We start from the raw sequence: 11,558 nt of genomic DNA on the forward strand, positions 1-11,558 counted from the left end.
CCAACAGTGTTTACAAGTACTTATGTATACGTCGGCGCACGGTTCTCGAACGAGTGCTCTATTTCATCAAAACACACACTGCTCGTATGATAAACCGTGACAACCTATGTCTTACCATGCCATATTCATGAAAAAACTAGTGAGGACGCATCTGTTTCGGCAACAATTACAATGGTTCTCACATGATTCACGGGCACACAAAAGTAGCAGCAGTTCCCATAGACGGATTCAAACAGAATACTAGCCCTAGAGGGGTCGATAACAGGCAAGGTTCGGATAATTAGACACAATCCAAACTACTATTAAACACTAGTTGGGGCAACTATTTCATGCCTCGATCTAATTTGGGTTGGACACAAGACGGACCTTGCCGTGAACATCATCGAGGACGTCCCGTAGCAGCTCAATCCTATGAACCTTCATGAAGACAACCTTGTGGCCTTGCCATTGATAAACTTGTTTGTGGAGGCATGCCACGTCATCTTCCTGCGTAAGCTTGACAAGAACAGTATGCCTCACAAACGAAGGAGTAGCTTTGAACTTCTTGTGCTTCAGTACACCCTGGACAACACGCCTGACAACAGTGAGGCTGGAATACAATTCTCCATTGGTATAACCACAAATGGCTTCCAGGATCCAACAGCCTAAGAACTCTGTTTTCCCAGTGCGTATATTCAAGTCATCCGCCTCATAGCGAGTGACATGTACAACCACACAATCTTTGTCTGCATTAGGGCTCTAATTGAAACAGAAACAAATTCTGAATTACTTTTCAGTATAAGAAACACAAGTTATTTAAACCACTATGTATAGCATGGCATCGAAGATAATAAAATTTTGCATTATTAATCACCACATACTTCCTTTTCTAGAAAAATCACCACATACTTAGATGAAAAACCACAATCGAGATCGGCAAAGAAGGAAATCACCTTGGCAGCTCAGCGGGGGATGGGACACATCCTCGAAGGGGGAAAACTGCTCCTGCAGTGCCACGGGGGTTGTAACCTCAAACGGGGCGTTGACCATCTCAGTAGTGGCCGTGATCGTATCTGGGGTCGGCTCGGTGGTTGCCTCCATCTTCTTGGAGCTCTCTGTCTCGTGGGATCAGCCTCCCGCGTCTGCTCCAATATCGGCAGATCTTTGCCTGGTTCTCCTTGGTCCATCATGAAATTGACGAATACTAGGAGATCACTGAAAGGAAAACACAATCGCAATGACAATGAAACAAAAAAGAGAGTGAGGATCGGTTACTGCTTTGCAAAAGTTCTTTTTTTTTCTCTGAATGAAAATATACCAACATCACGGATCCGCTTACCTTCCCTTTGTTGGGAGAGAAGAACAGTGGCAGATGCGAGTGTTGCCTTTCTTGAAGACGGTGAGGGAGAAGGGGATTCAGCGAAGAGTGAAATGATGGTTGCTTCGTCCGTCAAACTTAGACTGCAGGGAGGTGGGGTTTTGTGATACGACGGCTCGTTACTGCCGCGCTACGACCGGGGTGACTCTTCGCCTGCATACTGCCTTCTAATTTGGTGGATGGCATTTGGGCCCGCGCGCTGCATGGCCCGCATGTCGGTGAACAAAAGTATAACAGTATTCAGTAGAGGGAGACGTTTCAATGACCTAGGAGGAGCCAGAAGCGGTAGAGTGTCTCCACTGTACTAGTAGTAATTGTTTTTCTGGGTAGCTGTAGAGTGTCTCCACTGTACTAGTAGTAATTGTTTCTCTGGGCCCAAGAAAAAACAGCCCATCCACACTACTAAATAGTAAAATCAATTCAAAAACCCATATATTTACTGAATGAGAGGTGCTACCCACACCCAGCACACCGCCCCCCCCCCCCAAAAAAAAACTTGGGTGCTCTTCTTCCTCCTCGCTCCCACCCACCTCACGTCAGCTCGCTCCACTCGTACGCCCAAATTCCTCACCTCACTCCTACAGAAAACCCCAGCTCCCCTTCTTCCTCACTCCTACAGAAAACCCCCAGCTCCCCTTCTTCTTTGCTCGCACTACAACTAGGCTCGTCATTCATTACTCTGCTCAAATCCGTGAGCGCGACGTGACACCCTCGAGGAAAATGGAGTCGGGTGACCCCAGCGCCAAGTAGATGAGGCTCCCGCCAGCGGCGACGCCTGTTGTAGATCCCGCACCCGGCAACTCGGGGAGAAGCAGCGACCCCGCCCCCACCGGATCCCAGGAACCCGTAGAATCACGGGTGGACCGCATCAGCGATCTCCCAGACGTTGTCCTTGGGGAGATCATCTCGCTTCTCCCCACCAAGGATTGCTGCCGCACTCAAGTCCTCTCAATTCGGTGGCGCCCTCTATGGCGCGCCGCGCCCCTTAATCTCGACTGTCGTCAGCTATCTCTCTTCAATGATTTTGAAATCCCCAGAGCCATCATCTCCTCCCACCAGGGCTCCGTTCAAAGCCTCTGCATCCCGTCATGCTACCTGAGCAAGCATACCTTGCCCTGCACGGTGGATGCCTGGCTGAAATCCCCTGAATTCACAGAACTACAGTTGCTTGAGTTCTACTATTCCCCTGGAAATCACATACCACATACCGAACGCCATGAACTTGTTCCCCCAGCACCGATCTCCATCTCGCGGTTTTCCTCCTCTCTCCACACCGCCACCTTTGCGTTGTGCTACCTACCAGACAATCTGGTACTAAACCTTCGACTCCCATTTCTCAAGAAACTTTCACTTGTGCGGGTTCGTATATCGGAGGCCTCATTGCATAGCATCATCCACTCCAGTTGCCCTGCGCTGGAGTGCTTGGTGCTTGTTTTCACAGTAAGAATCGGTTGTCTCCAAATAAAGTCGCCTAACCTTGTAAGAATTGGAATTTCTTTTGACGGAAGGCAGCTCATCATCCAAGATGCCACTTCACTTCAAAGGTTGATCCTTGATTCTAGTTATTCACCATTGCAAATAACCGTCCTCTCTGCGCCTAAACTGGAGACCTTGGGTGTCATACATGATCTCTGTGCTCATTTCAATACGGTGTTTGGCTCCATAGTTCTTCATGTACTTTATATTATCATCTACACTTGTAACCATAAGCAGCATTTTAAATTTCTGCGCATAATTTATATATCATCTTGGAGTACATATTTTGTACTAAAATTATGTTCTATGCTCAATGAAGAGTTTCTCCATGGATGGCCTATCAATGGTGCTGGATTCTGTCAAGATCTTATATATCCAAATGAATAGTTTTGATCTGAACAAGATTATTGGCTTGCTGCAATGCTATCCATGTCTGGAGAAGTTGTATATAAAGGTGATAATTTCACCCACATTGGAAGCCCGCATATAGTGTACTAGAATTAACCGTTCCGTTGTTGCTCTTTCGACAGTCTTCTTTTAGACCTTAACTGTTTTCAATCTTCATGTCTATTTAGGCAATAGGGAGGGGTAAGAAAGTTATAACCAATCGGTGGATTCGTAAGCATCGGGATTTTCTCACTTATCATGAGATTCAATTGAAGACAATAACGCTAGAACGATATGTAGCCAACCGTGCAGACACAAGATTTGTCACATTCTTCCTACTGAATGCGAGGTTACTATTGTCCATTAGGCTTAAGTTTATTAGCAGCATGGTTTTGACAGATGGGTATGTCGAAGAGCAAAAAAAAAGGAGTTTCAGGTGGGCAAAAGGGTTTCTGAATGTGCCAGGCTTCTATTTACAACATATTGTGGTCATAATCCAGTAAATTTTACGACCCAGGATGTTCATTCTATGGACCTGACCGATCCATTTGACTGTGACTGCCGAAAACAGTGCTGGAGTTAGATGTTGTTGCCCTTTTCAATCTGGGTTTTTTTGTAAACCTGATGAACAATTAACCCTCATGCTTTTGTACAGTTTGTAAGCTGGAGTTAGATGTTCCTGCCCTTTTCAACTCGGCTGTGACTATCATATTTTCTTTAAAACAAGGCAAATGGCTTGCCATTCATTTAATTTAGAGTGAAATATTGTAACAAATCCCAACCAAAGGAAATAACATCACTATCGCCGGCTACTTGAGCTCACTGTGCATTACAGAAGCCAAGTGATTAGCCCCCACCAACACCCACAAAATTATTTCGAACTAGCACATCAAATGGGTTGTAAATTTTCATAGGAAAGGCTGCATGACCATGACAGGTTTGGATTCTGACATTTGAGAGCCGCGAGGAAATAGCCTATCCAAGGTGGTGTCGACTTACTAGCCAGTCAACATACGATTCTGCCTACCAGCCGTTGGATTGACATCCAACATCTGTCGTGTATCTTCTATCTCTTGTCTTCTTCTTCCTCCAGCCGCCCAAACCAAACCACCCCGTCGGCTCCGCCTGCTCCCGCCTCCCATGACAGTACGCAAGCAAGTGCCTCTATAGTACAAGCCCAAAAATATGGTTCCTCCTAATGGTTGGACATCTGGGGCTCACGCCATTGTCAACGTAGTCAATAAACGAGAGAATTACACTACGAGCGGCTGACACCAGGGACCCAGCAAGTCGCGCAGTTTTTTTTGAGGAACAAGCAGTTGTTATTTATACTAGTTTTGCGGGGGCTATGGCCCGTCTAGCCAGGGTTTTATTTATGTTTACCACATCATGAGCCCAGTTGTGTTTTTTCTTGCTGAAAATGGCTAGCCCGGTTCTATTTTTTAAAAGAAATACCGAAACAAGGCCTACTTGCTTTATCGGCCCTGCTGGGCTGCAAATCTTTCAAGACGAGGAGAGTTTCATTCGGTTTGCCCAGAAATGGGCTCTACATTTTTAAAACAAATCAAACCGGGAATTAGTTTCAAATTTTTTTCATTACAAGATCTTAAATTCCATTGATTTTTATGCGTGGACAAAAATTTGGATTTTATATTTATATAAATTATTTTTCAAAATAGTTTGAATGTGAATCGATATTTCTGGATTAAAAACAGTTGACCGCACCGAAATATGCAAAATTTCGTATACTTTTTAACCATGGCCACAATATGGGGTGTAATGCTAACAAAAAGAAGATGGGCTCCAGAAAAATTCTTAAGAATTAGCAAATGGGATGTACATTATTAGAAATAATGGCAGATGGGTTGTATGCTGTTTTCCACAGATTTGAGGCTGACTTGTGCGCCTACTACAGGTTGACGCGTATGCTTTCATAAAAAAAAGGTTGACGCACACACAACACCCTGTCAACTTAGTCAACACATGAGAGCAGTGACTGATGGATGTCCATCCAACGGCTGTCGGGCTTCTTCAATCTCTGCTCTTCATGCTCCAGCCGCTCAAACAAGCACCGGCGGGACTGCCTGCTCCCTCCTCCCGCGGCCGGCTATGCTGCCGCGCAGGCCTCACGGCCCCACCGTACTCCCATCGCTGACCTAGCCATCCCTCTACTCACCCACACGTGTTGTTATTCTCCGGCGACGGCAGACGAACCAGTAAACCCTCGTACTCCTCCGCGTGGGAAACAACTGCCGAGTATTCCCTGTCATTCCCTTCCTAGGCCTCGTCGTCGTCCACCGCCCTGGTGCTCTCGGCGCGGCCTGGTCAACGTGGTCAATGAACGACATCCATCGGAAGTGGACTGTACGTGGAGAGGCTGACAGCTGGGTCCACGGCTGCACGCAAGGAAATGCCTCCTTATTACGCGCAAAATAATGATTTCTCCACCTGATAGCTAGGACCCACAGGAAGGGTGAGGGAGTCCTGGACTAGGGGGTGTCCGGACAGCCGGACTATCATCGTCAGCCGGACTCCAAGACTATAAGATACAAGATTGAAGACTTCGTCCCGTGTCCGGATGGGACTTTCCTTGGCGTGGAAGGCAAGCTTGGCGATACGGATATGTAGATCTCCTACCATTGTAACCGACTCTGTGTAACCCTAGCCCTCTCTGGTGTCTATAAACCGGAGGGTTTTAGTCCGTAGGACACACAACCATTACAACAATCATACCATAGGCTAGCTTCTAGGGTTTAGACTCCTTGATCTCGTGGTAGATCCACTCTTGTACTACCCATATCATCAATATCAATCAAGCAGGAGTAGGGTTTTACCTCCATCGAGAGGGCCTGAACCTGGGTAAAAACATCGTGTCCCTTGTCTCCTGTTACCATCCGCCTAGACGCACAGTTCGGGACCCCCTACCAGAGATCCGCCGGTTTTGACACTGATAGGCTTGATGGCTTCTTCAATCAACAACAACGCCGTCCAGGGTGAGACTTTTCTCCCCGGACAGATCTTCGTGTTTGGCGGCTTCGCACTGCGGGCCAACTCACTTGGCCATCTGGAGCAGATCGAAAGCTATGCCCCTGGCCATCAGGTCAGGTTTGGAAGCCTAAACTTCACAGCTGACATCCGCGGAGATTTGATCCTCGATGGATTCGAGCCACAGCCGAGCGTGCCGCACTGTCACGATGGGTATGATCTAGCTCTGCCGCCGGACAGTGCCTTGGAGGCCGCACACGAATCCGCTCCGACTCATAGTTCGGAGCCGATCGCGCAGACCAAGGACAGGTGGCTGGACACCGCCTCGGGAGCTGCAACTTCTACGGCGATAGAGCCGAATACCGACCTTGTCCCTTACAAAGCTTGTGACACCGAGGTGCCGGACTCCTTGCTGGACTCCGAACCTCCTGTGCCCCTGCCAATCGAATCCGATTGGGCGCCGATCATGGAGTTCACCGCCGCGGACATCTTTCATCACTCACCCTTTGGCGACATCCTGAATTCGCTAAAGTATCTCTCGTTATCAGGAGAGCCCTGGCCGAACTGCGGCCAGGATGGCTGGGATGCGGACGACGAAGAAATTCGAAGGCCACCCACCACCCACTTCGTAGCCACTATCGACGATCTAACCGACATGCTAGACTATGACTCCGAAGACATCAACGGTATGGACGACGATGCCGGAGACGATCAAGAACCAGTGCCTACAGGGCACCGGAAGACCACCTCGTCATATGACATATACATGGTGGACACTCCAAAGGATGGGGACGGCGAAGAAGCAGCGGAGGCAGATTCCTCCAAGAAACAGCCCAAGCGCCGACGTCAGCGGCGCCGCTCTAAATCCCGCCATAGCAAGAATGGAGATTCCGGCACCGGAGATAATAACACCCCAGAGAGTGCCGAAGACAACCCCCTCCAACAAGATTCTGCATAGGAGGACGGAGTAGCCAGCCCTCAGGAGAGAGCGGCAGACGAGGAGGACGAAAATTACACGCCTCCCTCCGAAGACGAGGCGAGCCTCAATGACGACGAATTCGTCGTGCCCGAGGATCCCGTCGAACAAGAGCGTTTTAAACGCAGGCTAATGGCCACGGCGAACAACCTAAAGAAAAAGCAGCAACAGCTTCAAGCTGATCAAGACCTGCTGGCCGACAGATGGACCGAGGTCCTCGCGGCCGAAGAGTATGAACTCGAATGCCCCTCCAAAAGCTACCCAAAATGCAAGTTGCTCCCCCGACTAGAGGAGGAAGCATACAAACCTTCATCACCAGCGCACAATACGGCAGACCGACCACCCCGTGGTCGCGATAGAGGCATCTAGGCCCTCCATCAGGACCGTACCCCGGCACTGCTCGAAAAGTACGAAGCCACGGGGGAATGCGCCGGCCTTGCGGGATATATTGGAGGACAAGGCAAGACAATCCAGATCTATCTACGGATCACATGGGCGCCCCATGACCCACGAGGACTACCGTCGCGCCGGATACAACAACTCCGGCCGGGCCAAACACAGCAGACAACGCTCTCTTGAGCTACGTCGTGATATTGCTCAATATAGAGGCGCCGCACACCCACTATGCTTCACAGACGAAGTAATGGATCATCAAATCCCTGAAGGGTTTAAACCCGTGAACATTGAATCCTACGATGGCACAACAGACCCCGCGGTTTGCGAAGATTATCTCCTTCACATCCATATGGCCCACGCCATCAAGTATCTCCCACTCAAGCTTAAAGGACCAGCTCGGCATTGGCTTAACAGCTTGCCCGCAGAGTCAATTGGGTGTTGGGAGGACCTGGAAGCCGCATTCCTCGACAACTTCCAGGGCACATACGTGCGACCACCAGACGCCGATGACCTAAGCCACATAATTCAGCAGCCAGATGAATCGGCCAGACAATTCTGGACACGGTTCTTAACAAAGAAAAATCAGATCGTCGACTGTCCGGATGCAGAGGCCCTCGCAGCCTTCAAACATAACATCCGCGACGACTGGCTGGCCCGGCACCTAGGACAGGAAAAGGCGAAATCCATGGCAGCCCTCACATCACTCATGACCCGCTTCTGTGCGGGAGAGGACAGCTGGCTAGCTCGCAGAAACAACCTCAGCAAAAATGCTGGCAGTCCGGATACTAAGGACCACAATGGCAGGTCGCATCGAAACAAAAACAAACGCCGCGTTAACGGCGATAACAATGAGGATACGGCAGTCAACGCCGGATTCAGAGGCTCTAAACCCGGTCAACGGAAGAAGCCATTCAAAAGAACTACTCCGGGTCCGTCCAATTTGGACCGAATACTCGACCGCTCATGCCAGATACATGGCACCCCCGAAAAGCCAGCTAACCACACCAACAGAGATTGTTGGGTATTTAAGCAGGCAGGCAAGTTAATTGCCGAAAACAATGACAAGGGGCTGCACAGCGACGACAAGGAAGAGACCCGGCCGCCGAACAGTAGAGGACAGAAGGGTTTCCCCCCACAAGTGCCGACGGTAAATATGATATACGCAACCCACATACCCAAGAGGGAGCGGAAGCGTGCACTTCGGGACGTATATGCGATGGAGCCAGTTGCCCCGAAGTTCAATCCATGGTCCTCTTGTCCGATCACTTTCGATCGAAGGGACCACCCTACCAGTATCCGCCATGGCGGATTCGCCGTATTGGTTTTAGACCCAATCGTCAATGGATTTCACCTCACTAGAGTCCTCATGGACGGCGGCAGCAGCCTGAACCTGCTTTATCAGGATACAGTGCGCAAAATGGGCATAGACCCCTCAAGGATTAAACCTACAAAGACGACCTTCAAAGGCGTCATACCAGGTGTCGAGGCCAATTGCACAGGCTCGGTCACGTTGGAAGTGGTCTTCGGATCCCCGGATAATTTCTGAAGCGAGGAGTTAATCTTTGACATAGTCCCGTTCCACAGTGGCTATCACGCCCTGCTCGGACGAACTGCGTTTGCAAAGTTCAACGCGGTGCTGCATTATGCATACCTCAAGATCAAGATGCCAGGCCCTCGTGGAGTCATCATGGTCAACGGAAACACTGAACGCTCCCTCCGAACGGAGGAACACACAGCGGCTCTCGCGGCAGAAGTACAGAACAGCCTCTTAAGGCAATTTTCGAGTCCGGCCGTTAAAAGACCGGACATGATTAAACGCGCCCGGAGCAACATACATCAAGACCACCTGGCACGTTCCGAGCACGCGTAGCAATGCGGCCCCACCCCCAGCCCTTGCATGATTGCAAGACAAGCTCCCCGCGTACATCATTATGCTCTGGAGATACCTTGGGCATAGGGGGAGGGGCACGACCACGACAGGCCCAGTGTGCGGCTCAACCACACCAGGGGATCCTAAGTGTGTCGCTCTTTTTCTTTTCCTTTTTTTTATTTTATCCACAGGACTCCGTTTACAAGAGGCCCTGTCCGGCAGTAGATCGGCCGAACTCATGATGCAACAGCCAGGGAGGAACAAGGGCTACGACGAACACTCAGGTGGTCTCCATTACGAGCATTAAATCTGTTTATTACACCATTCCGCAGCCCACCCCTGGAGGGGGACATGTTTAAAATAGTCCACTCCCTTGCTTACCGCACTATTTGTATCATTCTGCACTCATATCAGAATTCCCTGAATAAACAATGCATTACTTTTTCCCTTATAATTGCATTCCTTTCTATATATATGTTCATTTATGACATCTTGCATCCGTACAATTTGGTACGGCCGAATACACCAGGGGCTTATGTTCCCCGCATTATGGTGTGAAGTCCGAACACTTTCACAAGTGCGGCACCCCGAACCTATAGCACTATATGCATCGGCTCCGAATCATGTCTTGGGTCAATAGTTGGGTTTGCCCGGCTCCCATGTTTTGGTACCTTACGTTCCGTTCCGTCGGCTAAGGTAGCACTGGGAGAACCACTGCGATTGCGCCCCGGTTGAGCTGGGCGAGCGCCTCAGTGGAGAAAGCTAAAACTGATTGTCATGATAAGGCGAGAGTTGGTCGCTGTTCGAGAGGTCTTTTCTAGTCCTTAAAGACTTATGCCGCTTAGAGCGAGGAACCGGCTGTGTCCGGCCAAGGCGTGGATAGCGCCCCGAATTCGGTCTTCGAACACTAGGGGCTTTGCCGAAATTTAAAATTATAGAATTCTTGGGCTAAGTGAGAGTGTTCAAGCATTATAAGTCCGGTTGCCTTGTTCGTTGTGTTGAGCGCCTCCCTAGATGGACCCAAAAATGGGAACAAGAGTGCTCAAGTTTATCCCGAACACCCCAGCACTCGTGGCATGGGGGCTGAAGCCGACGACTTGCCATCTCTCAGATTTAATAAACGGCCGCACAGAAGGTAATATTTTAAATCAAATAAGCGTTGCTTAGCGCATATGAACAATGTTTTTAGTGCACAGGATAACACATGGCGAGTTTACTCAATAATTACATCTCTAGGGCACTCATCCGCAATCTTGCGGGCACCCTTCAGGACAGTCTTATAGTACGTTTCAGGTGTACGATACTCCTTGCCCGGTGGCGGCGCATCCGTCAGAAGCTTCTCCACATCCAACCTGCCCCAATGCACCTTTGCGCGGGAAAGGGCCCGACGGGCACTGTCGGTGTCAAAACCGGCGGATCTCGGGTAGGGGGTCCCGAACTGTGCGTCTAGGCGGATGGTAACAGGAGAGGAGGGACACAATGTTTTACCCAGGTTTGGGCGCTCTTGATGGAGGTAAAACCCTACGTCCTGCTTGATTAATATTGATGATATGGGTAGTACAAGAGTGGATCTACCACGAGATCAAGGAGGCTAAACCCTAAAGCTAGCCTATGGTATGATTGTTGTAATGTATGTTGTGTTCTACGGACTAAAGCCCTCCGGTTTATATAGACACCGGAGGAGGCTAGGGTTACATAGAGTCGGTTACAATGGTAGGAGATCTACATATCCGTATCGCCAAGCTTGCCTTCCACACCAAGGAAAGTCCCATCCGGACACGGGACGGAGTCTTCAATCTTGTATCTTCGTAGTCTTGGAGTCCGGCGGACGATGATAGTCCGGCTGTCCGGACACCCCCTAGTCCAGGACTCCCTCAGTAGCCCCTGAACCAGGCTTCAATGACGATAAGTCCGGCACGCATAATGTTCGGCATTGCAAGGCGGGTTCCTCCCTTGAATAATCCAAAGAAGATCATGAACACCAGGATAGTGTCCGGCTCTGCAAAATAAATTCCACATTCCACTGTAGAGAGAATAAAATGTACACCAGTACAATCTGCTGACGTATTATGTGGCGTGACATCACACCGCTACCAAGCCTCTATTCGAAT

Source organism: Triticum dicoccoides, chromosome 2B, assembly GCF_002162155.2.
Source record: "Triticum dicoccoides isolate Atlit2015 ecotype Zavitan chromosome 2B, WEW_v2.0, whole genome shotgun sequence".
Lineage (NCBI taxonomy): Eukaryota > Viridiplantae > Streptophyta > Magnoliopsida > Poales > Poaceae > Triticum > Triticum dicoccoides.